The sequence below is a fragment of the Anolis carolinensis genome, chromosome 2, assembly GCF_035594765.1.
Source record: "Anolis carolinensis isolate JA03-04 chromosome 2, rAnoCar3.1.pri, whole genome shotgun sequence".
Lineage (NCBI taxonomy): Eukaryota > Metazoa > Chordata > Lepidosauria > Squamata > Dactyloidae > Anolis > Anolis carolinensis.
Window position 1 is genome coordinate 100,610,201 of NC_085842.1, and position 27,384 is coordinate 100,637,584.

The following is a 27,384-nucleotide window of genomic DNA, read 5'->3' on the forward strand; positions in this document are numbered from 1 at the left end:
TAGAGTCTCACTTATCCAAGCTAGGAAAGGCCAGACGGGCGAGCGGGAATAGCGTGGGAAGCGGGGCCATCTCTGGCCCCCCCGCCCAGCGTGCCCTGGCCCTCCCACGCAATCGCGGCCTGCAGGGACCTCCGCTGCAGTCTGGCTACATTGAAACTAGAATAGACTACATTGAAACTAGAATAGAGAAAAATCAGCGTGGAAACTGCAAGAGGTGCCATAGATTGTTGTACATGGGAATAATGGTTGTAAATAGTTTTTGATTTATTAAATACAGTTATATATTACAATTATACATTTTTGCTATTTAAACTATACATATTAGGGAAAATTTTTCTTGAAGTGACACACCACCCAAGTCATGCTAGGTTTTTTGGTGAATTTTGACACATCAAGTGCAAAAGGTTACCCGTCATTGTATTAGATTATATGGCAGTGTAGATTTAGGGCCCTTCCACACTGCAATGTAATTGTTTTACACCCTTTATTCCAGGATCTGATCCTAGATTATTTGCTTTAAACTGGAAGATACGAGTCCCCACTACCAGATAACCTGGGACAAACAGATAATCTGGGGTCAAATCCTGGGATAAAGGGGCGGTGTGGAAGGGCCCCTATATAATCCAGTTCAAAGCAGACAACATGGATTATATTGCAGTGTAGATCCAGCCTTAGTCTCAAAGGTGCTAAAGGTACAAGATCCCTTTACAGACTCATTTTCCAGACTGACAGGATTGTGTCTTCTAATTCGTTGGGTGGATAGAGTAGGGGGAAGTTAAATGCATCTTTTGGCATGCATCTGTTCTGTATTGTGAAATTAATGCAGTTTGGCACTGCTTTAACTACCATGGATGGATGCTATGGAATCCAGAGAGCTGTTTAGTGAAGCGCCAGACTCTTTGGCAGAGAAAGCCAAAGCACTTATGCAAAACTAAGCCTCCCATGATTCCATAGCATTCACCTATGGCAGTTAAAGTGGCGTCAAACTGCATTAACTTTACACTGCAGGTGCATCCTTATTCTGCCTTGAGGCCCAGGCTGTGCCTTACAAATGAATGCACCTGGAGTGAGAGAAGAATCAGTGGGTATTGCTTCATAGTAGATTTGGGTATGATCAAGTAGTGGTGAAACGGGCAGTAGGCTCCTCCAGGACCAGTGGATTTACTTCCATGCAAACGTGGATAGGATATAGAGATCTACCCTTGGAAGGTGTGAAGTGTGGGTGCCTCCTGGGAAGGGTTGGAGGAAAATAGGAGTGACTAGCAAGCTATGGAGATCTGCCAATTGCAGTGGGCTATTACTATCTCTGGGGTTTTATTCCAGAACCTCCATGTATACAAAAATCTATGGATATGGAAACCTCATAATATACATAGTAAAATAGTGTCCCTTATATAAAATGGTAAAATCAAGATTTGCTTTTTGGAATTAAAAAAATATTTTCAAGCCATGAATGGTTGAATCCATGGATATGGAGGGCTGACTACAATATTTGTTGCCAACAATTACAGGTGACTGATATCAGGTAATGTAGATAGAGCATTTTTCATATTTAAAACAAGAAAGCATTTTTTCTGTCGTCCAGTTTTTCTCTCATTTGCTGAATACCTATCCATCATGCAACTATAAAAACACAACAGAGATCTTCTCTACAAAAATTTAAAATTGCAATCTGTATTGATGTAATAGAAAGCTGTAAACAGACAGTAATGTACTCTACATTAAATAAGATTTTTAAAATTAATTATAATTTGCACAATTAAAACTTGTGCGCTAACTGCGACCGTACCTCGTGAAGTCTGACTTGGCCACGATGGTCCATACCTTAGTTACCTCCAGGATGGATTATTGGCTGCCGTTCACTTTCCGGTCCCAATTCAGGATGCAGGTAATCACCTACAAAGCCCTGAACGGTTTGGGACCCGTCTACCTTTCCCCCATGAGCCTCGATCTTCTGGGGAGGCTCTCTTCTCGTTCCCACCTCTATCACAGGCTCGACTTGTTGGAACAAGGGAGAGAGCCTTCTCTGTGGTGGCCCCTCGAATTTGGAATTCCCTCCCTAGGGAGATAAGACTGGCCCCAACCCTGTCTGCCTTTATTAAACAGCTTAAAACATGGTTCTTCCAGTATGCATTTGAACAACCAGTGACATGACAGACCCCTCTCATTGACATATTGTTTCCTCGCACTTTATTTTCCTTCCTATCCATCCTACCCCATCCTCTCCCTTTGGGGAGAAGGTGGCGGGATAGAAAATAAAGTATTATTATTATTATTATTATTATTCATTCCAGGAGCACTGTCCCCAAATTCTCTGATCTCATACCTAGATATTGGATTGGTGGTTCATACTCACCTTTTTCAGTACACCTTTTGAGTCTAAAGTGGGATATAAATAAACATAATAATATAATAAAGATAATTCAGCCTCTCTGTGAGGTTGCCTATTGAAAATTGATGGTTAAATAATTCTGTCAGACATTGCGAAGTTTAATTTAAGCAGAACAGCTCTATTGAAATGACACATAACTAGACAAGGGTAGGATAATACTCTGTAAAATGGTTAAGCTGGGACTGCAGGCCTTGAAAAGACTTGGCCCTAGTGGCACTCCCCAGCTAACAGGGAAAAGATGGCCTTGTGGGTTATATGCCGTCCCCATGTTGTCACTCATTTGCCAACCACCGTATTTAGCATTAAATCGCTCATTAGGACTTGAATCTGAGTAAATAGGTCAAAAAGCAGACTGAAAACCTTGCTAGGTGAGTCTTTGTGTAATTTAAAGGTAGAGACTGAAGGAAAGGATTGACTTAAATAAGATTTGGGGGGAAATGAATAGGCTTGCCTTTTCAAGGGCTTGATAATAAGGATTATACTTATGTGGAATTCATTCCTGCTGCTGTTAAAAAATACAGGGTGGACACTGTGCTGAGAAAGACCACTAAGAATATAGGTTAGTGGGTAACAGAGCTGTCAGGTTAGAAAGGCTCCCTTATTGGGAACTGGATGTTTAAGTCCTGTTTGCCACATTTAATTCTGATTAGGATATTTTAATGCTGGATATTTGGACAATCACAGATAAATCCTTTTGAACACTAAAATGCAGTTTATAAGGCAAAGTTGATTGTATGTGTATACATAGTTGATTATAAGGCAGGTGTCAGGTTACTGTACTGCTACTAAGGGATGGCTTGGCTGTGGATCAGGCCCCTGGTATGAATGCCTGATCACCATCTCCCAAAGTAGTTAGTATACTCCCAACTCAAGAACGGGAAACGTAATGTTGATGGACAGGAAAAGAGATTTAAAGATGGGCTCAAAGCCAACTTAAAACTCTGGCATAGACACAGAGAACTGGGAAGCCCTGGCCCTTGAGCACTCTAATTGAAGGTCAGCTGTTCCCAATAGTGCTGCAGAATTTAAAGAGGCACAAATGGAGGGCTTAAGGAAGAAACGTGGCAAAAGGAAGGCATGTCAAGCCAACCCTGACCAGAACTGTCTTCCATCTGGAAACCGATGTCTTCTCTGTGGGAGGACATGCGGGTCAAGAATAGGCTCCACAGCCTAGACACTACACTTGGAGGACCATCATCCTCGAGCTACGAGGGATCACCTACGTCAGTGTGGTCCAACCTTTAGTTACCCGAGGGCCAATCAAACTTTAGTATAGGAATGTGAGGGCCAGCAACATTACAGAAAGAAAACAATTTACATAATATTCAGTTACATAATTAAAATATTAATATTTAATTACATCATTAAAATATTTTTCCAGTAAGAAGAGCAAAGGCCAACAAAAATGAACTGGTTGGCCACATGCGGCCTGTGGGCCAGACCACACTGACCTAAGTAATGTAACCTACTTCCAATCATACTCAGACTACAGTAGAATCAACAGACAAGGTTGTTTACACATTTTAGTTTATGCTATTTTTAACACAACACATAATTATCAGCATTGTCAAGAATATGTTCAACCTCCATATTTTCTGCATTATACATAAAGGAATTTAGGAGTTAACATACAGTGAATTTATGCAATCCTATCAATAGATTTTCAAACTAGCTACCACATTGTACCTCTTATTCACAGCATAGAAAGTAAGACATTTTCTATCTGGATCCTATACTGTGAGAGCACAGGATCTTTAGTGTGTTGTGTGTGTGCTGTAAATAGTGTAATGCAAGATCGTGTTTCATATCTTTGCTCATTCATAAACTTGTTTTGCTGCTTATAACTGTAATCAATACCCTAATGAGGCAAACATTTAGAGCAGATGGACTGTGACAGTATTAGTTTTGTGGTCTGGATCCTTAAAGGGAACAAAGATTGTAACATGAGGTGCTTCTCATTTTGCACGCCTTAACATGGTAAGTACATTGTTACTTAAGCTTATTAATGCCCTTTTTAAAAAAATAATTTACTTGCCTCCTAACAAACATTTCTGTCTCCATTAACACTTCAGAATGGCAGGCTTTGATGCTGTACTTTATTTTGAGAATAGTTTATCTGATCAAAAAATTTTATCTCTAGTTTCACTATCTAATGTGTATGGGAGGGGAATAATGCAGCCCTTTCATTGTGGTTGGATTGCAAATATGAACATTGTCTGTCTGGGTGTGATTTCCTTAACAGCAGTTCAATAAGTTTTTGTGAATGTTTACCCTGAACTGGTAAGGTGCACATGTAGAAATAGGTCATGTAAGCCTAGCACTGAGTCCCCTAGGAGAGATAGGGCGGAATACAAATATAATTGTTTATTATTATTAGCGTAAGTATACAAAACATTTTGAACCATGTGGAGATAACATAAAAGCTTCTTCTAAACTGCCTACAGGGATGGCTTTTTGTTTCACGTTTTTTCTTGTGAATTCCATTTCATCTGATGTCTGATTTTTTAAACATCCTGGATTCGGCTAGGGAGGCAGGCTTCTTTGTTGCTGTTCATTCATACAAAGCTAAGGGACTCTGGAGGCAGGTGCTGCTGAACCTGACTATTGTAGGCAGATACACACACCTACAATAGTATCATCTAGAATAGAACCCTACTCTTTCCCACCTCAAGCTTTATCGCAGTGTTTACTGCAGACAAACTGCTGCAATCCAATACTGGAAGTCTATGTTTCTAGGGCCTTTCTTTGTCTTCCTCTCAATGCAGATTTTGGTTTAAAAATATCCAGCTGAATGAAGATGAAATGGACAATAAAAACATTGTTAAAAGTACTTTTTTGCCGAAAGGTTTTGTCAAGTAAGGAAAGGCCCATAGTTTTAGCTAATTCTATGGCTAATTTTGTTTTATAAGCTGCTAACCCGTTCCCAACAACATTCTGCTTGGTTCTTGAATCAATATGCTTAACTGGAAAAAGAAGTTGATTACATTGTTTTTCTTGGTTCACCACTTTACAGATGTTCGTAGAAATACCTTTTGTCATTATGGTGGAATAAACACAATGGAGAAATCCAGGATGGGACAATAGCAAGTACCAAAATACTGGTGCCCTTTTTGATTATGATCTTAGTCTGTGTGAAAATGCATATTTTCTGTTTTCTAGTCTTAAAACATTTTAAAATCTGAACCATCTGCAAGCTTGGAAATAGGGCACAACACTTCTGCCAGAAGTGTTGGATTTCAGCTGACACCAAAGGCTCAGAGGGGAACTGAAGAAGCATGACCTTTACTGTAATTGGAGGTATATTTTGATTGATGAATATTTGGCTCAGAATTCAAGCCATTCTCAGTGCCATCTATACCTGGCAATTTTAATAGTATTAAACACTTGACGGTTGTTTTGTAATTTAGACCTCCTCTATGGAGATAACTGATCTCATTGCCATTTAAAAAGGTAACTTTTTAAAATGTTTCAAATTCCACAAAAACATAGGGGGGTCCATAAAAATTAAGAAGATGAAGTCAGACAGGGTTTGCTCTTCTCAATCTAATAACATATAGTTAGAAGTGGAGAAATTGTAGATTAGAGTTGAAGACATGAGGCTTTTAAAAACTCTCTCCTATTGGCACTAGAAAGAAGAAATTCAGATGGAAAGCTCTTTCCATGCTCCAGAAACTTCACCCCAATACATAATAAAGTAGTCGTAGCCCCAGGGCAACAGAGATTTTCACCACTGAATAATACAGAAGACCTCAAATACCATCACAAAGATGTGTCCAAAGTTGACTGGAGCTCTGAGGTATAACTTGTAGGGATTCTAAACTGACTGCAACATTCACTTCTGTTGCCAGATTGGGCCCTATGTTGGAAAGTAAGATAAATAAATATTTTTGTTGCAGCTTCTGTCATGTCCAGTGATTCTCAACCTGTGGATCCCCAGATGTTTTGGCCTTCAACTCCGAGAAATCCTAACAGCTGGTAAACTGGCTGGGATTTCTGGGAGTTGTGGGCCAAAACACCTGGGGACCCACTGGTAGAGAACCACTGTCTTGTAATGTCGCTGTAATTTGTTCATAAAATCATTTATTGTTGTGGCATATAATTTAGGTCCAGTAATCAGAAATTCTTACCTGTTTGCCTGCTTAAATAACCCTTGAATGTGAATCTACTACAGTAGAGTCTCACTTATCCAAGCCTCGCTTATCCAAGCTTCTGGATAATCCAAGCCATTTTTGTAGTCAATGTTTTCAATATATCATGATATTTTGGTGCTAAATTTGTAAATACAGTAATTCCAACATAGCATTACTGCATATTGAACTATTTTTTCTGTCAAATTTGTTGTATAACATGATGTTTTGGTGCTTAATTTGTAAAATCATAACCTAATTTGATGTTTAATAGGCTTTTCCTTAACCCCTCCTTATTATCCAAGATATTTGCTTATCCAAGCTTCTGTCAGCCCGTTTAACTTGGATAAGTGAGACTCTACTGTACTTAATATATGGTGACCAGTGATGATGATCAATGATGTTAGCTTTCCACGATTAATGGCTTATTTCTTCTCAAAGCATTTCAGCAAAGTTAGTGACATTCTGTTGGTGAATGTGATAACTGCTAGAGTCAGTTATAAAATTACCAGGCCTTACAGAATCAAATAGCAACAAAAGTCCAAAATCATAACCTGAGGAGCCAGTAAACAGGATATTTCAAACTGCTATTAAATTTATTATAGGCGATGAAGGCTTTGTTTGATGTATATGCTGTCTTTCTCCCAGAGTGGAATGCCAAGGTGGCTTACAGAAGGCTAAAACAAGGTGAGCTAAAAACCTGATAATTTAAGACACAGTTGTACAAATCATTCCATCAAAACATCATCAATGCAGCGTGCACATATCTCATTGAAAAGGTTCCTTGTAACCAATTAATAATTCTATACCTGTGTGAATAAACAGGTCTTGCCTGCAGGTGAAAAGAGAGGAGAGGCTGAGCAGCTCAGCCTGCTATGGAAAAAGATACCACGGGCTGGAAGCAGCTGCTGGGAAGGCTCTCTACAGGGTGTCCTCTCCAGATGGGCTTGTAATGGTAACATAAAGAAAGCCCCCTCTCCTTATCAGATGATATGAAGACTAGGAGGTTTGCATAGGGAGATGAGATAGTCCAGAAATCTGGGAATTGAGAAGACCAAGACAGCAGTAGTATACAATTGACTACAGAAGCAAACAGACAGTAGCCAAGTAGGCTTAGGGCCTTATTTGAAGTGCTTCTGTTTTATTTTAGTAAGTCCCTAATTTAAAAAGTTGTTTTATGTCATTGTATTGTTGCATTTTTGGTTTATGGCTGAGTAGGTTATGATATGATACAATGCATTGTTACCATTTAATATGTTGTGAGCTGCCTTGGGAAAGAATAGATGAATTCCTACATAAATAAACACAAGGCAAAGTTATTCTAATGGGAAAACAAAACTGATGATGTTTTAGGCCAAGAAAGCTTATGCTGCAGTCTTGTTTTTCAGACTTTCTGCAAAGCTTCCTGGCTTTTGCTGCAGTGGCCTTCTTATTCAACATAATTTATCCATTGATTTCCAAAATGAAAAAGAGACTCTACTCACAAATTCCTTTATTACTGTTTGTCTTCATGTAATTTCCAACTTGTTGCAATTCCGGGGCTTCTCAGAAGAGGTTTGCTCATGCCTTCCTCTGAGGCTGAGAGACTGATTTGTTGAAGGGCACCCGGTGGATTTCCACAGCTGAGAAAAGGATTCAAACCTAGTCCAACACTCAAACCATTCAGATCATTATACTTGATGAAAGTATTATCTTTGAGGATAGAATGCAAATTCTTACATCAACACTAATAAAATAATAACTAGAAGAAAAGTATTCTTGTTTGTAGTAGTAAACTCAAAAAAAGTTATTATTAGGCCTGTGTGATCGATGTAAAAATGTTTCAATACTTATTACAAAATTAGGGGGCGCCAGCGAGTCGTTTCTAAAGTGTTTCTAAAATATCGTGTCTGTTTCGTTATTATAACGAGATTAACAACTTATTAATTACTATTTCATTAACTAATTGCATGGGGGGAGGCTTCCAGGGCTCCTTTCTCACTCATTTTTAGAGCTATTGGGACAAAACTTGCTACAATGGTAAAACATATTTACCACTGTTGCCCCCCCCCCCCCATTTCAACACATTTCACTCATCTATTGATTTCTGGGGAATTTTTTAAGGTTTTTACAAAGTACAAGAGTTATATCCTTGAATTTCACAACAATAGGCTGGAAGTAGCCCTAGAAGATAGTGATACCCTCAAAATGTACCAGAAAAGGATTGTGCCTTTCTCAAACAATGTGTTGTGTGGGTTGTGGCAACCAACACACACAAAATAGGCTGGCAGTCCCTAGAAGATAACCTCAAATTGCTGCATTAAAAAAAGGAAAAAGGTGTGCACCCTTCCCAAAAAAGCAAGCAGTAAAGCCTCAGCTTTAAGCTGTTTTCTACTCCTCTCTCTCGCCAGTGCTAGTACCCTAGTGCTTGCCTGCCTGCCTGCAAAGCTAACTAACGACCTGGTGCAGAACTCTGTCCTTTCCCTGCTTGATTGCAAACCCAGTCTGCGACCTGGCGCTTGGGCACTTTTTTCATCCCTGATTGGCTGAGAGATATGGCAAGAAGTCTGGTTTTGCTTCCTGGTAGTGCTTGGTTGCTCTGTGAATTAAAACTGCACCATAGAGAGTTACAAAGTTTATATAACTTACAAAAAATACCAGGTAAAAGTTTCGATTCTTAAAATTTTGGCGTGGGCAATACCCATGCATCGGATATCACATCAGATGCATGGATCTAACAAATTAGATCTGACTTACAATGGAGAATTAAAATTTTGTACAGCCCTAGTTATTATGGTACAAGAAGACTAATGTATTTTTAATGGTGTCAGTGTTCATACCATGAGGCGGCACTCCTATATGCACTTAAACTATAAGGAAGCCCCATTGACCTACTTTGGAGCAGGCATAATGTATAAAATTGTGCTCTAAATCTTATTTCATCTGGAGTTGTCTTTTATGGTATGTTTTCTGTCAGGGGATGATTACCAGACCATATCTTTCACTGTAAGACAGTATTGGGATTGGTAGAACCCTCTAGATGTTGGACTGAAAGACTCAGTGCTCCTACTAGTGCTAGATGAAGGATACTGGGATTTTTAGTTCAGTAACATCTGGAGGGCTGCACAGTACATGTTTTGTCAGTCCCTTGCCCTAATTATCAAGAATTATCCCTTAATATGCATTGACTGTGGACTCCAAAACTTGCAAATGTTTTCTAATGGCGGAGTTACCATCCTGACTAAAATGAATGTTTTAATCCATCAATCTAGATGTCTAACAAGGAAAATGTTCTGCTCATCAAATGTCACTACCAACATCAAGCTCCTTAGCAAATGTAATAGCCAGTAAGGATTGGGTATCTCCACCCAATATTTCTACACAGCACCCATGGTAACCCAGAACCTTAATATGATTTCCCTTGCAGATTTTTCTATATTCCACGTAATCTCCTCTGTTCTGAGAACAATTCTACCCAATTAAGGCTTTGAAAACAGGTTTTTACTCTGTAGTTCATATTGCAGTTGAAAATTTAAACCTAATCCAATTGGTACTCTCACCTAAAGTAGGTTCATTAAATCAGTCACTGAATGGTAAATCAAACACATATGTGAATCCAATTGACTCAGTACGCCTGCTTGAGTTGGACCTGCCCATTGAATATAGGTTTCTGGCTTTCAACACTCACTGTAGTTTTGCTCCCTTTCCCACATTAACGCCTGTTGTTCTGAAAATTTAGTAAAGTGTTCCTTAAAAAATACTCAACCTTATGTTTCCTCTCCCAAGTTTTTCAACATTTTTTTTTGATATGCAAAACTTCAACTTCAAGGGCCTTCCTAGCTCACCAGTTCAGAATTGCAGAATGATAGCCTTTGTATCCAGTATTGAAATCTGCAGCCTCTTGACTTTTATATTTCTTTCTCATGAAAATCTGTAAACATCCATGTATTTTTTCCTCCACTTTTCAATTTATCTCTTTTCATCTTCTGTTCTTCCCTCACACCTGTAACCGTGTGCCAATCCATCTTTAATTGCCATAAACCTTTAGAACTGCTAGCCACACCCACAGCACTCTCCAGTCTCCTCTTCTGTTTATTCCCCCACCCCACCTTCCCTCAATCCTGGTTCTACACCAGGAGCTGATAAATGAAGCTTAATTGTATTAATCCAGAAAAATTATTTCAGTATTTCAATCGTATCTTTTGATTCTGTCTTGAATCTTGTAATAAAATTGATATTTTTAAATATACATATGTTTCTGTGTTAAATAATTCTTATTCCTTCGTTTAAGAGTATAGAATAACTTCTCCATGATACACCTTTTCTCTAGTTCTATGAAAAACATTGTACATATGTTGGTCAGATACACATGTATAATTGTATGTTGGGTTTAGACCATGTGATTGCAGACATGTAACTGTCATTATATTTAATAAACATGTACATATTTGTACTCCAACTCCTGGATAATTGTATATTTTTGTTGGGTTTTATTGCCTGATATTTCTTATTTATGGATCATTTGGGCAACCAGTGGAGTTGATGCTATTATGAAAATTGCAGCTAGGCATATTGACTGCCAATGACTCTGTGACAAAATTGAACATAAGTTATTAAGAGACTGTGCCGTTGAAGCCCACCAAGCATCTGTCATAATTATTGTACAAAACTTACTACTAACTGCTAGAATCACACTTCTTTTACAGCATCAAAGATAAACAACCACTTGGTGGCTATTTGCATATGCCACTTTGATTCTTATGCTTATTTCTATTTCAGAATATATTTCTCACTTTCTGTTCTTCTTTTTTTTACATGCTGTTAAAGATCAGATAACGCCTCTCAAAATATTTCAGTGAATTTATCTTGTCATTTCCAGGTCTGAGTAATATTGATCAGTTTTTCTTTTACAAAACTGTCTTGATTAAACTATCTCATTTTTCCTATAATATGAAATGCTAAGCAGGAACCTCTGGAGTATGTTACTCTCTGTAAAACTGAATTGGGTTCCATTCAACCTGAATCATTGTCCACACTTGCATCACTGGCAACATCCTTCCATTGTGCTGATCATTGCAGGAAAGGGTATAGGACATCCTTGTGTTGCTACCACCACCAGCACACCTCAACAGCATGTATTTCCCTGTGAGAGCCTGGCTGTTGTGCTTGCATCTGCTGAGGATACAGCAGCGCATCCATATGATCAACAAGAAGGAGGGGTCGCTCTACTCCTTCCTTCTTGATCACCCCATTGTGTTATCTGCAGACATTATCAGTATGGACGCACTTTCACAGAGAGCTCCATAACCAGTGAGGAGTGAAAGTGATATGAGGACAAGAGGATGGTCCGGTGGGGTTGATGCAGTTTCTGCCTGACTGGACTGTCTGGGCACCAATGAGGTGCTGCGGAGGATTAAGTCCAATGTGTGTGACTGCTATTGCAGTTGATCTGGGGCCAGTTCAGAGCATAATGCCCTAGATTGACCCAGATTAAGTGGTCAGTGTAGATGTGGCCTACATTTTTAAAAATGAATACAAGAACATCCAAAACCCAATAGCAGAAACAATTGACCATGTCTGATAGGTTCATGCCATGTGCAAATCCTATTTTAATACCACTTTCAGAAAATGAATTTCCATACAGCCTCTAAGCTTTCCTAGAACTGAAGAAACCTATAATAGCTGCACCAAAGCATGCTTGATCCAGTGCCTTTCATGTAACTGAGAACTGCACCAAAGCATCCTTGATTCAGTGCCTTCCTTACAACTGAGCAGTAATAGGATGATGATGCTCTAGGACTCAGCCCCTCATTCTTCCATTGCTCAACTGTGGGGGATGTCAGGAAGTCATTTTTCCCCACAAAAACAACATTCCAGATTCTGGAAACAATCGCACTTCTCAAATTAAATAGCTTCTGCTTTATGATGGTCTTATCTTTGGTTTGGATGTCGTGCTACAACGAATACTGAAATATTTAGCAGCCACAATTGAACTATCAGTTTATGCAGCAGATGAGTCAGGTTTGGCTGCATTCTTCAGACACAATGCTGCTTTTGCAAGAGGGACATTTGTGAAGGAGGGAGGAAACCCTGAGGTTGTTCAAAAGAATAACACATTGGGAGCTGCAATTGCGTCATAGGTTTATCTTTGCTATGTTCCCACTGACCTTTAATATGATGACCTCTGGGGAATTTTTCTTGAAGACTACATTCAAAAAACAAAAAGATTAAAATCAAATACTAGTAAAAACAATTTATGTTTATAAAAGTTTTAAAAACATACAGTTGTTCCCAGGAATTGAAAAAGAGACTAAGCCCATCCCCTGTTAGCTTCCACCAACAGGGAAAAATTATTCAGAAGGGCTTTTGATTTTTCAGTTAATTTCAATTAAGTTGTGTTTTAATATTATAATCTATTCTATTGTATTTTAATATTAAAATTCCCTCTTTTTGGTATTTGTACCCCTTTAGTCAGTCTTCATATTAGTGGCCTTGTGGGAGAAAGATGGCATATAAATCAACCAAATGAAGAAAGCATAGAAATTTATTTGGATTGCATGGTGGAAAGATATGGATGCACAAAATCTGAAGACCACTAACTGAATTATATCCTCTTTGTATCTCTACATGCAAGAGAGAAGTGGATTTGATGCAAATAAGGCTTAATTATGTACGAAGAAACGGCACATATACATATAATCCTTTTGGCCACCAAAGTGCAAATAAAGAACACCTAAAGTCAGCCAGAGGATCAAGGCCTGTTTTGGCACATGAAGCAGAAATCAACAGCATCTCTTCTCATCCCCAGCAATATAATATGTAGTGATAACTAACTACAGTCAGCCCTCTACATTCATGAGTTTTATATATGAAGTTTTGGTTGTCTGCAAGCTTGTAGTTGTGCTTTACAAGCAACTTCCTCTCCTACTTGTTTCAAGAGCACATACTAGGGCTTTTGCACATTCATACAGAAGCCCCAGCCTCAGATTCACACAGTAGTCTCCTCAGGAGGTGGGCTGGGGGAGGAGTCATCACTAGCTGCTGAAGCCACTTCCCAATGCCTGGGACTGTCCTGTGAGCATCCACACAGCAACTCTGCCCTCAGAAGAGAAGGGGGATGGAAAAGGGCTCCGTGCCACCACACGCCTGCCTCATGAATATGGGGTTGCATCTTCATGGGGCCCATCTTCACAGCAGCTCTGTTCTGAGGGAGTGGGAAGAATGGCAGCAGTGCTGTATGAATTTGCTCACAGCCCCAGACATTGGGAGTACAGCACTGGCTGTGGGTACCCAGCACCAGGCACACATTCTCCATGCTCGGCCTAAACTGTACGGTATTTTTTTTTCACTTTCATGGGGTTCCTGCGTCACAAACCTCTGCAAATATGGAGGGCTGATTGCATTTGTTCCCCTTTTATGATTCTCCCCTCCAAATCTGATGTCTGAAGTGGTCAACTCATTGTGCAAAGATGTAGAGAGAATATCCTAGAGAACTGCATTATATGGCAGTGTAGATGGGGCCTTAAGAGAAAGAATGGCTTTCCCTGGAAGTCAGAGAAAGAGAAACAGCAAGAAAGAGGAGGGAGATGGGAAGAGAGCGGGAGGGAACTGCTCTGGGAGAAGTAGGTTCACTGTTCTAAGCATCAACATTGTGGGCAGAGAAAATCTCCCTAGGAATCTAGGTGCTTCAGGACAATTCTGCAGAGGCTATTCTGTTGGAGGACCTAGATATTTCTAGAGCAGTGTTACCTTAGATAAAACAAAAGTATTGGGTTTTTTCATTCATGTTTTCCCCAGTTTTGGTGGAGTGTCCTCCCCATAACACCTGCGGAAGAGGGTGGCCTTTTGTAAAATACTTACTTTTTGAATGAATACTGCCTAGATTTAAAACACTGTTGTACCTAAAGTAAAGTAGATCCATGGAAATAACTAAGTCATGATTAAGTCCCACTCACATCAATGGATCTACCATTAAGCATGACTAAATCTGGACCCATTCCTATTAAAATAAATGCTGAAAAAGTAATATAGAGTTGAAGGAAATGTCATTCATAGCACCAGGAACGTCATGGCTGCTTGTCTGTGATTCATGGACACTCATATCACACAGGACAAAACTAACCTCCAGATGAAGTTCTCAAGTAGTGCAGGCTTGACATATTTTCCTTAATGTCCAGTAAAACAACTAAAATATATGATGAATGAATAGGAAAACATAGGAAATTCCAGTTATTTTAGTAGTAAAATGTAAAACTACCAATGAACAAACATACTTACAATAATTTCTTGAAACTATGTTTCCATCAATGTTGTTAATATTGACTTGGCAATATTGTCCAATGTGTCACAGGGTGTGTTGGGGTGTTTTTTCTCTCAATATTACTCACATTGTGCTAGCCAAATTATTGCCCAATGTTTTGGCTACAGCATTTCAGAACATAAGAGAAACATTATCTATGTGCATGTTTGTGTGTGTAGATTGTGGCGTGGAAAGTCTGCCTTGGAAAATATAGTCTGTGGGATAAACTCCCACAAATCAATTTTTGGGTTGTTTAATTCAAGTCCAGTGCATTTTTCTGGCTGAGATGGTTAGGACTGCAGCCATTTTGCTTTGGGGGCAGTATTTCATTTCATTTCCTGCCTTTATCACAATATGGGTCCTAAGCCAGCTTGCAACACAAAGTTAAACAAAATAGAGCTGAAAATAATCCTAATCATTAAAGCAAATAAACAAACTGGCCTATTACTTTACCAGTTTATGTTGCAACTCTCATTGCTCGGTGTATAGTTGGTTGATAAATAGATAGGACAGATAGACAGCTCCATCCTGCCTTGGTACCAGCAAATGGTGAAAAGCTTTCCCTTTGGTCCAACCCATTGTGTCCAGTGAGAGAAAGAAGAGCAGCTAGAATCAAGATGAGCGGCCACAAGGAAAAGGGTAAAGTATCCCTCTGTGCCATACTCTTTTCCTTGTGTATTGTATTGTGTATTGTATCTTTTTATATTGTAAGCCTGAACACAAGGAGCTCTCAAAACAATTGGTAAGATGCCCTGGAACCCTTTTCACCCAAAAGGCAATATGTATTCTAAATAAATAAGCTCACAAGTACTTCTTTGAAGAAGGCCAGAAGCATCTAAAACATAAATAGAAGAATAATACATAACCAAACCCTTCCCCTTTAAATTACTCTTCAACAGCAAGCAGTTAATAACTAAATCCTGCCAGCAAGAAAAAAAATTGCCTGCCACAGAAAGAAAATAAAGGTGCATCTACACTGTAGAATCAATGCAGTTTGACACAACATCAGTTACCATGGCTCAATGATATGACATTCTGGGATTTGTAGTTTGGTAAGGTATCAGCACGTTTTGGCACAGAATGCCAAAGACCTTTTAAAACTACAACTCCCATGATTCCATAGCATTGAACCATGTCAACTAAAGTAACGTCAAACTGCACCCAGAGAGAAGGCCAGCCCAGCCTACTGCAGGAGAAAGTTCCAGGATTCATGACTTTGGGCGAGTCCCACACTTTTAGCTCCTGACAACTCTGCAATAGGTTTTCCAGAAGTCACAAATATGTCACAGATGACTCCAAGGCATGTAACAACAACAAATGTGGTGACACTATGATAGTTAAAGTGGAATACTAGTACTCTGTGAAAGGGCCCAAATAATAGTTCATTGCCGTATGTCTTCAGCGAGTGAGTTGGAACCCACCACTTTATTGCACTCTAAATTAATAGATATAGTAAATCCGTTGATGCCAAGATGCATGAAGTGGAAGATTGCTATCTAGGCAAGCAAGATTTATCATCATAAAAGAAATGTTGCCATCAAGTCATTTCCAACTTATTACCAGCAAGCAACTCTTTATTACAGTTCACAGTCCCAGCAAGTTCAAACTCACAACATGAAACACAACATATAAAATAAAGAACAGAAAAAACAAGTGATGAAATCTTGACTGCCTCGGCCCAAAACCATTGTATGGAGACCCTGTGGTGAAAGCAACAACTATCATGCATGGATCACACCTCACCACTAGAGGTTACTGTGTCCCTTTAACAATTCCAAAGGCCTTTTGGTTATTATTTGTTAGTCAGGCTCACTTAGGTCCAGGTTTTCCAAACCTGGAAGCAATTCCAAGAGATACTTTCTGATTCAGAAATCTCTCTACTGGTGCCCGAAAATTTAATGAAATAGCCCCATGCCAGCCAGAAAGATTAGGGAGGTTTTATCTGATAAATAAAATAAACAATCTGAGAGGCCTAATTAGAGAATGTGACAGGGTTTCCATCTCACCAATTTACCTGGATTGATGGTGTGCAATCCAGTGCCGATTTGGACCATATGCTGGCACAAGTCCCAAGCTCCCATTTAATAAAGAAGTTAGTCTCTACTTCTTGTTCAAGCCAAATTATAAGCAAATTGTGTCTCACTCTTTGGTCAATTTGTTCTGCAGGAAACAAGTAAGCCCCTAACTTTAATATACGAGAGCAAGCAATATGCCAGTTTGCAAGAAGCAAGGGAAGGGAAGATGTAGACGGGAAGGGAAAATGAGCTGTACAAAACACAGAATGCAAGAAGTGCCCGTTTGCTGATGAAACATTCTCATGGTTTATTCCATGACCAAACAGAGATTTGAACTGATCTGCGTAACCAGTACAATTTGCGTAGTATCATAATTATCCATCAGGATTTGAGGAAGTTCAATAGGGCAGTCCTAGGCACACTCCCAGCCCAGTCATAATTTGCTGTCGATACTAGATAACTGGGTGAAAAGTAACTTTAGAAATATAACAAAAATTGTAATTTGATACACTGTGTTTTTGAATTGTGCACAAACTCACCTTAGTACTAGTTATATCTTAATACAATTCTAAGGTAATCTTTTCTAAATACTGTTCCTTGGTAGCAGGGACAGGAAAATATGATCTCCAAAGCCATCACTGGATCCCACTCAATTTGGATCTTACCTTAGATCGAACACTAACATATAGGAAACACTGCATGAACACCAAGCACAAAGTAGCTGCACGCAATAACATCCAGCGGAAACTGACTGGCAGCGCATGGGGTGCAGACCCACAAGTAGTAAGAACATCAGCCCTGGCCTTGTCTTTCTCAACTGCAGAGTATGCCTGTCCTGTTTGGCACAAATCTGCCCATGCAAAGCAGGTGGACATAGCACTGAATGAAACATGCAGAATCATCACGGGATGCCTTAAACCTACACCTGTTGATAAACTCTACAAGTTAGCTGGCATTGCCCCTCCTGACGTGCGACGGGAAGTTGCTGCTAATGGTGAGAGAAAAAAGGTCGAACATTGTGAAAGCCACCCACTGCATGACTATCAGCCTCCTCCCAGTAGACTCAAATCAAGGAAGGGCTTCATGAGAACCACCACTCCTCTTGATGTTCCTCCAGCAGCAGCAAGGGTGTCTCTCTGGGCAGCTAAACCTGGCAACTCTAACTGGATGGCCCCCCATGAGGGTCTTCCTCCAGGGGCAAACCAAGAATGGGCAACTTGGAAGTCCCTGAACAGACTCAGAAGCGGAGTGGGCAGATCAAAAGGCAACTTGGCAAGGTGGCACTACCTGGAGGAATCCTCCACCTTGTGTGACTGTGGAGCTGAACAAACAACTCAGCATATGTATGCTTGCCCACAATGCCCTGCCTCATGTACGGAGGAGGAGTTGTTTAAAGCTACAGACAATGCGGTTGCTGATGCCCGCTTTTGGTCCAAAACTATTTAGTTGCTTGTGATTTCTTTTTCTTTTTTTAATTTTATTTTTATTTCCATTATTTGAAATGTACAATGCTTTTGACACGAAATAAATAACTCAATTTGGAAGCTTTCGGCCTATTTCCAATCTCCCCTATTTGGGCAAGGTCTTGGAACATGTGGTTGCCTCGCAGCTCCAGGGATTCTTGGTTGACATTGATTTTCTGGATCCAGCACAGTCTGGCTTCAGGCTGGGGCATGGTCCCGAGACAGCCTTGGTCGCCTTAGTCGATGTTCTTTGCCGGGAGCTGGACGGGGAGTGTGTCCCTGCTGGTTCTGCTGGACCTCTCAGCGGCCTTTGATACTGTTGATCACAGTATCCTTCTGGGACGCCTCGCGGGAATGGGACTTGGAGGTATTGTTTTGCAGTGGCTCTACTTATTCCCGGAGGGTCGTTCCCAGATGGTGTCATTGGGGAATGCCTGCTCGGCCCCACAACCGTTGACTTGTGGGGTCCCATAGGGCTCTGTATTGTCCCCCATGTTGTTTAACATCTACATGAAGCCGCTGGGAGAGATCATCAGGAGTTTCGGGGTCCGGTGTCATCTGTACACAGATGATGTCCAGCTCTGTCACTCCTTTCCACCTGTCACCAAGGAGGCTGTTCAGGTCCTGAACCAGTGCTTGGCCACTGTGTTGGACTGGATGAGGGCGAACAAATTGAAATTGAATCCAGACAAGACAGAGGTCCTCCTGGTCAGTTGGAAGGCCGATCAGGGTACTGGGTTACAGCCTGTGCTGGATGGGGTCACACTCCCCCTGAAGACACAGGTTCGCAGTCTGGGGGTGATCCTAGACTCATTGTTGAGCCTGGAACCCCAGGTCTCAGTGGTGGCTAGGGGAGCCTTTGCACAGTTAAAACTCGTGCGCCAGCTGCAACTGTACCTTGGGAAGCCGGATTTGGCCACAGTGGTCCAAGCTCTCGTTACATCCCGTTTAGACTACTGCAATGCATTCTACGTGGGGCTGCCTTTGAAGACTGTTCGGAAGCTTCAATTAGTCCAACGGGAGGCTGCCAGGTTAATAACTGGAGCGGCATTCAGGGAGCGTACCACTCCTCTGTTACGCCAGCTCCACTGGCTGCCGATTAGCTACCGAGCACAATTCAAGGTGCTGGCTTTAGCCTATAAAACTCTAAACGGTTCTGGCCCAGCTTATCTGTCCGAACGTGTCTCCTGCTACGACCCATGTCGAAGCTTAAGATCATCAGACGAGGCCCTGCTCATGGTCACGTCAGCCTCACAGGTGCAGCTGGCGGGGACGAGAGACAGGGCTTTTTCAGTAGTGGCTCCCCGCCTATGGAACACCCTCCCCAGTGAAGTCAGGCAGGCTCCCTCCCTCCTATCCTTCCATAGGAAGGTTAAAACTTGGTTGTGGGGCCAGGCTTTCAAATAAGAATCAGCAGCGCCAATTATTATTATGTACGCCAGAACCCAATTGACAGACCAAGTCTTTTGAACCTGAACATGTCCATTTGTATTTTAGAATGTTTTTATGAATGTTGATGTAAATTAATAATTTTTAATCTGATTTATGTGTACTGTATAATTTTTATATGTGTGTTTATTGTAAGCCGCCCTGAGTCCCCTCTCAGGTGAGAAGGGTGGGATATAAATGTTGTAATAAATAAATAAATAAAATGTTCTTGGTCTAACAAGCATAACCAGTTGTGAGGGATCAAAGGAGTATTTGTCCAAAAACATCTGCAGGACCTTATTTGCCCATAATATTATTAATGTGTTTTTCAAACCGGCTTTGATTCTACATTTTAGTCCACTGTTGACTGTGCGTACATGGACAGAGAGATTCAAATAGAAAAAAATGTGTTCAGTCGTTTAAATAAACAGGTTTTATAGTTAAACAAAGGACTGAAGAGTAAATGTTCATTCTGTGAAGCCTTTTTATTCCCTGCCATTGTTTTGTGAGAGATGTTCAAACAACTCCATTTCAGTTATCCAACTAGTGTTGTCTCAAAAACTCTTTGAGTAGATTAGAATCAGCTCAGCTCACAAGCTTTGTATCTAGATGGTTCCAAGTTCAAGGCCTTGGCATCCCTAGTGAACAGGATCATGAGGAAAAAGGCTAGGGCAAATCACTTCTGGAGATCTGGAAGACTTGCAGAGATCAGATAAGTTATTTGTTAGACTACAACTCTCAGAATGCCCCAGACAGCATGGTCACTGCACAGGTTGGCTGAGGAATTCTGGCTGTCCAAAAAAGTGACTTTTCAAAGCCCCATGAAAGCGCCTATCAGGTGGTTTCTAACTGAACAAGCAATTAATTTACATGGGTCCCTGGTTGTAGTTTTACCTGTCACAGATTTTTTTAATTTTAAAAATTTGCTTGCTTATGTTTTAGGCACAGAATGTCAATGAAAATTTATCTGAGCTAGTTCTTTTCACAACTTCAGGAGTGCAAATGTTCCCACTGGTTGTTGATTAAGCCAGATGTGATCAGAAGAGTGGCACCTTGAACATTAGATCAGCTTAATAGCTTTTTGTTGGTATGATAATACATGCATGTCTTCCCAAAAGTTATCTAGAAAGAATGTTTCTAACTGTGGGTTCAGTGCTAATGGAATGGGTTAATCAAGATGCCACAGACCAGATGTTCTGTGAGGCAGACATAGCTTAAGCTAATTTCTGGAGTCTATAAAAACGTAAGAAGATTCATATTGGATCAACTCAAAAGCTTATCTAGTTTAGCAATCAGTTACTCATCTATTATTGCTTCTGATCTTAAAGTAAACTGTCTCTCTCAGACCATTGGCATGGAAAATTACTTAATGGCTTCTTCACATCTTTTTATGATTCCACCATATGAGATTTTCTGCTTTCGAGAACAACTCAAATGTCTGAAGAAATGGGGAATACAAATGAATGCATAAAGATGGATTGGATTAGAATGTTGCTCTTTCTACATTTTGCATCTAATTGTAACACGATTTGATCAGATTACTTTAATATTCTTTGTGATAGAATAGCTCAGCTGGTGTTCTTACTCCATCATAAAGCTAATTTTAAAAACCATTAAAAAAACAAAATCCCACCCCTTATCTATCTGATATGATGCCAGTTTAGATAATTTCATGGAATAAGAAATCAAATATTGTCTTTTGGGAACCATATAAATTTTTTGAGAAGATAACAGAAAACTAAGACATAGTATACCGGTACTTTATTAGAAGACGTCACTTCATTTGGCAAAGTAGGAAACCTACTTGTATATCTTCTGGTATGTCCGTTATTTTTTTTAACTTTTCTGTTTTAGAACTCACATGGGCCAACCTACATTTCAGCTGTGTTTCTAGTCCCATATTCACACATAACATCTGCTCTTATTATTATCATGGGTTACACATGGGCTGAAAATGGAACCCTTCATTTCAGTTCTTTCCCCTGTAACTCAGGGTTAATGGTGGGTTTTTTCTCTCAATTTTAACTTGACCCGTTCCCCATTTTAATCCCTGCTTTGAACTTGCACTGGGCTTGCAGGGTGTATGTTCATGGGTTTTTAAAATGTTAATTTAATTTTAAAAAAATATGTGTCTGTGGAAAACAGACTCCCCACCCCCCTTTCCAGCCTAGAAACATGTGCACCACATGCAGGCAGTCCCTGAGTTACAAACATCTGAGTTACAATCAACTCCTAGTTAAGAATGGGGGTGAGACAACAGAAAGTAAGAGAAATCTATCACTCGGAAGGGAAATTCAGTCCTGAAAGAGTTATCATGGGGAAAAAGTGTCTCCACAGAAGCTTTCTCACCGATGCTTGTTTCCACAAGAAGCCATTTTTTAAAAATCCAATTATCACAGGTACAGAAAGTAAGGTGAAATCTTCTAAACAAGGGCACAGACAGAAAAACAAACACCATAGGAATGTTAACACACACATACATTGCTGGAGTTACACTTTAAAAATGTACCTGTTCTGACTTGCATACAAATTCAACTTAAAAACAAACCTACAGAACCCGTCTTGTTCATAACCACTGCATTATTTACCTCACACTGGTACAGGGAAAGGAATGAGGGTTTTTTGTTCTCAGCAAGGCAAAAAAAGGAGAGGCAGGTATAAAGGTGATGCTGCTTTGGGGCAATCTAGATGGACCAGGGTCTAACTGACTACCTTGGGGGATGTTCTTTGCAATTGTTGCTCCTTCTGGTAAGAAGGATATAAGAATGAAGTTACTGTTACTACTTACTAAGTTGGAAGAGGAACAGGCAAAACAGGAACAGGGAGTAGGTTGGCTTGGGAAGCCATTTTTGACCTCAGTAGTCACAACTTGGTTTGTGCTGTGATAGATTCATTCTCTCAGACCACAGATCTAGGCTCCTATAGAGCCTAGCCCAAAAAAATCTGAAATAGAACAAACCATGATGACTTTCCACTCAAGTCATCATGGTTCATAGTTGGCATTGTTTAGCCATATATTTTGCCCAAAGAAGTGTACCAATATTTCTGCCCATTCCTTGTAGTGAAAATGCCTGAAAATGTGTATCTACTCACACAATCTTTCCCAGGTCAAGAGAGAGTGTGAGTGAGTGAGAGAGTGAGTGAGAGTGAGAGAAATAAAAATGCTTTTTCTTTTGACTCTTAGAGCCTTCACACTGGCTAACTGAAAAGCAGAAAAAACTGGACAACAATAAAAATAATAATGAAGTCACTTCTAGATTGGCCTTCATTGAAGTATGTATGTATTTTGTTCAACACACATATCCTGTTGTTGTTGAGTGTCTTCAAATTGTTTCTGCCCAGTGGCAACTCTTATTACACATGTTTTCTTGACAAGATCTGTTCAGGAAAGGTTTGCCATTGCGTTCCTCTGAAGCCGAGAGAGTGTGACTTTCCCAAGGTCACCCAGTGTGTTTCTATGGCCAAGTGGAGATTCCAAAAAGAACACAGAGTCATAATCCAGTGCCCAAGTCACTCCATCATACATTCCCAAGGATTATATCTGATGATGAACAAGCTCTCACAGAACATGAATCCACCTTCTTGTGCAATATGTATTGCTTGTTCTTGCTGTTCTTCTCTTCCGCTCTCTTTTTTAGGCCACTATGTCCTCCATTTTAGTCAGAAGGAGAGTCCTTTTACTGCAACAACTCATATGAATTATGACCATACACACTGAAAAGCATTTTCTTCTGCTCCTTTTTCCCCAAGACAGCCTTGATGAAAAAAAAGGAGTGAATGGGGGAGGAACGAGAATAAACCTGAATAGATCCTTTCAGAAGTCTTGAAATCCAAGAAACAGCTACTACCTCAGAGGTGATGCAAAAGATTTTATGAGACTGGAGATTCTTTGTAAACACAGCCTGCCATTTCCTGCCAATGTGCGACATATATTTTGTCCTGTCTCGCAATGCATGCCATGATTTATTTATATTATATGGTGTATCGGTTGTTAATTTCTCAACATTGTTGCCCCCTCTCAAATTAACTATTTCTCAGCTTTTCATTTATCCACATTTTATGGTCACAATATTATAAAAGACTGTAGGTATTTGGTGATATTCTATTTCCCTTGACAAAATAACAGACAAATCACTCTCAAATACCCAAATAATTATTTAAAAATTGGAGACAATTTCCTTCCCAAACCACTCAGAAAGACCCCAAAACATGTGAAAATACAACTACTCCCACAAGCTCCCCAGAAACCCAATACCACTTCCTCTTGTCACAGCAGGATATTGTAAATCATTTCATGTGTTAACATTGCATTTTATTCTACTAGGTGTTGAGAAGTTCTTAATATGTCAAAATAACAGGGCTAGTTTAGAAGACACTAGTTTTGATGTGGGTGGGGGAACGCTATTTGCTGCTCAGTCTCAAACAGCAAAATTTCTAGTGTCTATTCTATTAGCTTTTCAAATATTGTTGGTATGACATGTATTTAAATTGTAGGAAGAAAACTAGATCTTGAAGACTAGTGACAGCAGAGACAATTTTGATTTTAAAATGTATTCTAAGATCAATTGCCAAACATGTGTCCTTAGTCACTTTTGAGAAGCAATGGGTGTTCCTCATTTTCAAAAAGGAACAAACTCCCTCATTATAAATCACTGGCTGTCATAAATATGCATCTGTTTCATATTATTGAGTTTGTTTCAATGTTTGCTGCCCAGAGGTGCCTCTGTTGGCCTGCTCCTCCATACAGCTATGTAACCGCCCTCTCTCCCTTGTGTCCTTCCCCTTCCTTCTCTCACATTAAATCTCATGCAGAATTTCATAAATTTATTTTCACTGCATATTGAGTATTCCTTATCTGAAATGCTTGGTCCCAGGAGTGTTTTGGATTTTGGATTTTTTCAGAATTTGGAATATTTGCATATAAATTATAGAGATGGGACCAATAGATGCAACTATCTTTCGGTTGCTTAGGTCAACAATGAGCAGGGGCTATTTTTTATTTTAATTTTCGGGTGCTCACTCCGACACGGGCTGGCCTCGAACTCACGACCTCTTGTTCAGAATGATTTATTGCAGCTGGCTACTTAACCAGCTGCGCCACAGGCCTTGTCCAGTCTTCTCCCAGTAAGTGCAGGGGGGAATGGGGGGAAGGGAGGGGGAGGCTGGTAGTGCCAATGCCCACCTCTGTTGATCAGCAGGTATCTGCCCCCCCCCCCCCCGCAAAATCCCAAGGTTTAGGCCAGCTGTGTAGCCTCCATCCCAAAAGGAAGTGGGATTTAAAATCTCAATTTCTCTTGCATTTTCACCTGTCTGGAAGAGCCCTCCGAATTTTGTAGGTGTTTCTGCAGTGTGGGTGAGCTCTTACTTTTAGAGGCTCCTTCCTTTCTCTCCAGATATGAGATATCAGATTTATGAGGGATGAGAGGACCATGGCAAGGTGCAACATAAAATAGGAAGTCCCAACTTCAGATATGTTCATCTGGTTTCAGTCCTGATTATATTTTAACACAGCATATGTTAAAGATCTTGTTATTTAGCTTTTTAACCTGCATGCTGTCTCCAGTTTTTGTTATTTTGTCCCAAACTTTCTACTTTGTTTTTTCAATCTCTGCTTTCTGTTGTTTTAATCTACTTGGTTTCCTTTGTTGCTATATTTTCAATGTTGTGGTGGTGTTTTCCCCCCTCGTGAGCTATAACACAGCTGCAGATTTTTCTGTTTTATTGAAGCACACATGTTTTAAATAAGCATTGCTAATATGATAAATAGAAATGTTTTTTTCTCCACTCTTTTTTTTAGATTTCAGAATGGTTCATCCACTCTGATGCTCTCTCACATGGTTTTCCAGCATTGTATAGCTATGGGGGATGTGTTCATTATTCCCCCCCCCCCCTCCCCAAAAGCTTCTGGGAGCAGAAAAGAAATTTTCTTCATATTTCAGGGAGTCAGTATGGTCTAATGGTTTGAGCACTGGGCTATAGCTCTGGAGGGCAGGATTCACATTTCTCCGCCATGGAAAGCCACTGGACAAGTCACACCATCTCAGCCTCAGAGGAAGGCAAAGGCAGATCCTCACTTAACAAATCTTGGCAAGAAAAGCCCATGATAGATTCACCTTAGGGTTGCCCAGCCTTCTCTAGCCTTTTGTTCTCTTGATGTGTTAACTACATCTCCCAGTATCACCATGCCCATGCTTGCCCAGAATGTAGCAAGTTGGAATCTATCCATTATGCCACACTGAATTATATAATGAAATAAATAAGGTGTTTAAGGTGATTCTTAAAAACAAAATTATTGAGTTATTGTGTTACGTTTTCTTCCCACCCTCCTTCCCCATAGAGTCACAAAGTAAATTCAACATGTTGCTTCTCTGGATACTGGATCTTTATAGATGCTTGCAGCTCTAAAATATGGTTTGCTACGTAACACAAAAAAAAAACATAAACATCTACTCAATTCAGACATTACAGAACAATTATCTACCAGATATTCTTTGCTTGAATGTTTTAACTGGTCTACCTGCTCTCTTAAGACATCCATTTCAGTTGCTGCAAGAGAATTGTAAACATAAAATATATGGTATTTTCAATATATTAAAATTTTGATGGTTTAGAAGAGTTGTGGGTGGCCTCGCAGAATGGTAGGAACTGCCAACTCAAAAAAAAATAGAGTTCTTCACAGTTGAGAGACTAATTATGCATCCGTAAGAAGTGTGCATTGAATGAGAGATGGTACTACTGCAAGCCAGATGAATGATTGTTGATTTCTCTTCCCTCAAGATTGAATTGGTTCAAAAATCTTTTCATTCACAGATGGAATCTATCTGCCTTCACAATGTGGTACATTGTTAGAGGGGTCCAATTTATAGGCCACTCAAGTTCATTGGAATCTGCTTTGCTAAATCCCAGTGGGCCATGGATCAAACTCAACGTGAAGGAGTTTCTGCAATGACGCGGAAGAAGCTTAATTGTCCTTGGCACAAAACCTGACTTGCCTGGTGTGTTTCTTGGCTTACTTTGAGTGGACAAGAGCGTCAAAACATGAGCAAGAGCTACTGACTTCATTCACTAGAGAATTAACCTTCGTTGCCCCACCTCATCTCCCTCCTCAATACATGCATGACGGCGCTGAACTCTTGCTATGCAATTCATTACAGCAGCAAAAGGAAACACAAGATTCCCAGTCTGACATTTTTCCATACCTTTCATATATAACATTTTCTTTCATTTTTTTCAGTATCATTGGTGATATACCAGTTCTCTATCGTAAGAAAACCAATAAAAATAGTGACAGTAACGATTGATTATATTATTTCTGAGATATATTTAATACTTCGTAGCTAGTAGCTGCCTGGATTAGGTAAAGGTAAAGGTTTCCTCTGACGTTAAGTCCAGTCATGTCTGACTCTGGGGGTTGGTGCTCATTTCTAAGCAAAGAAAAATAAAAGAAAACGGTCTAAAAAACAAAAAAAATGTAATAAATTAAAACAACAGGAATCGTAATACTCTCTTGAAGTGTAATGACATGTAATATATAATAATGAAAGGAGGTAAAATAATAATTTTCTATCAGCAAATGGATTTTACCTCAGAAACATAAAATGCATTTGATGTTGAACTTTTTTAAAAATATTGAACAAATGGGTTCAAAATTAGTAAATTGTCTTTAACTCATAACTCCTTC

General features: G+C 39.8%; 1 protein-coding gene and 1 long non-coding RNA gene across 2 annotated transcripts in view; both read left to right on the top strand.

Moving 5' to 3' along the window:
• LOC134296149 (uncharacterized) lies at nucleotides 1-26,997 on the top strand. Its single transcript, XR_010002726.1, has 2 exons — nucleotides 1-7,206; nucleotides 26,514-26,997. It is a non-coding gene; the product is annotated as an uncharacterized LOC134296149 (long non-coding RNA).
• The window catches only part of gfpt2 (glutamine-fructose-6-phosphate transaminase 2), a 116,375-nt gene that overhangs the window by 1,892 nt on the left and 87,099 nt on the right, over nucleotides 1-27,384 (top strand). The window lies entirely within an intron of this gene.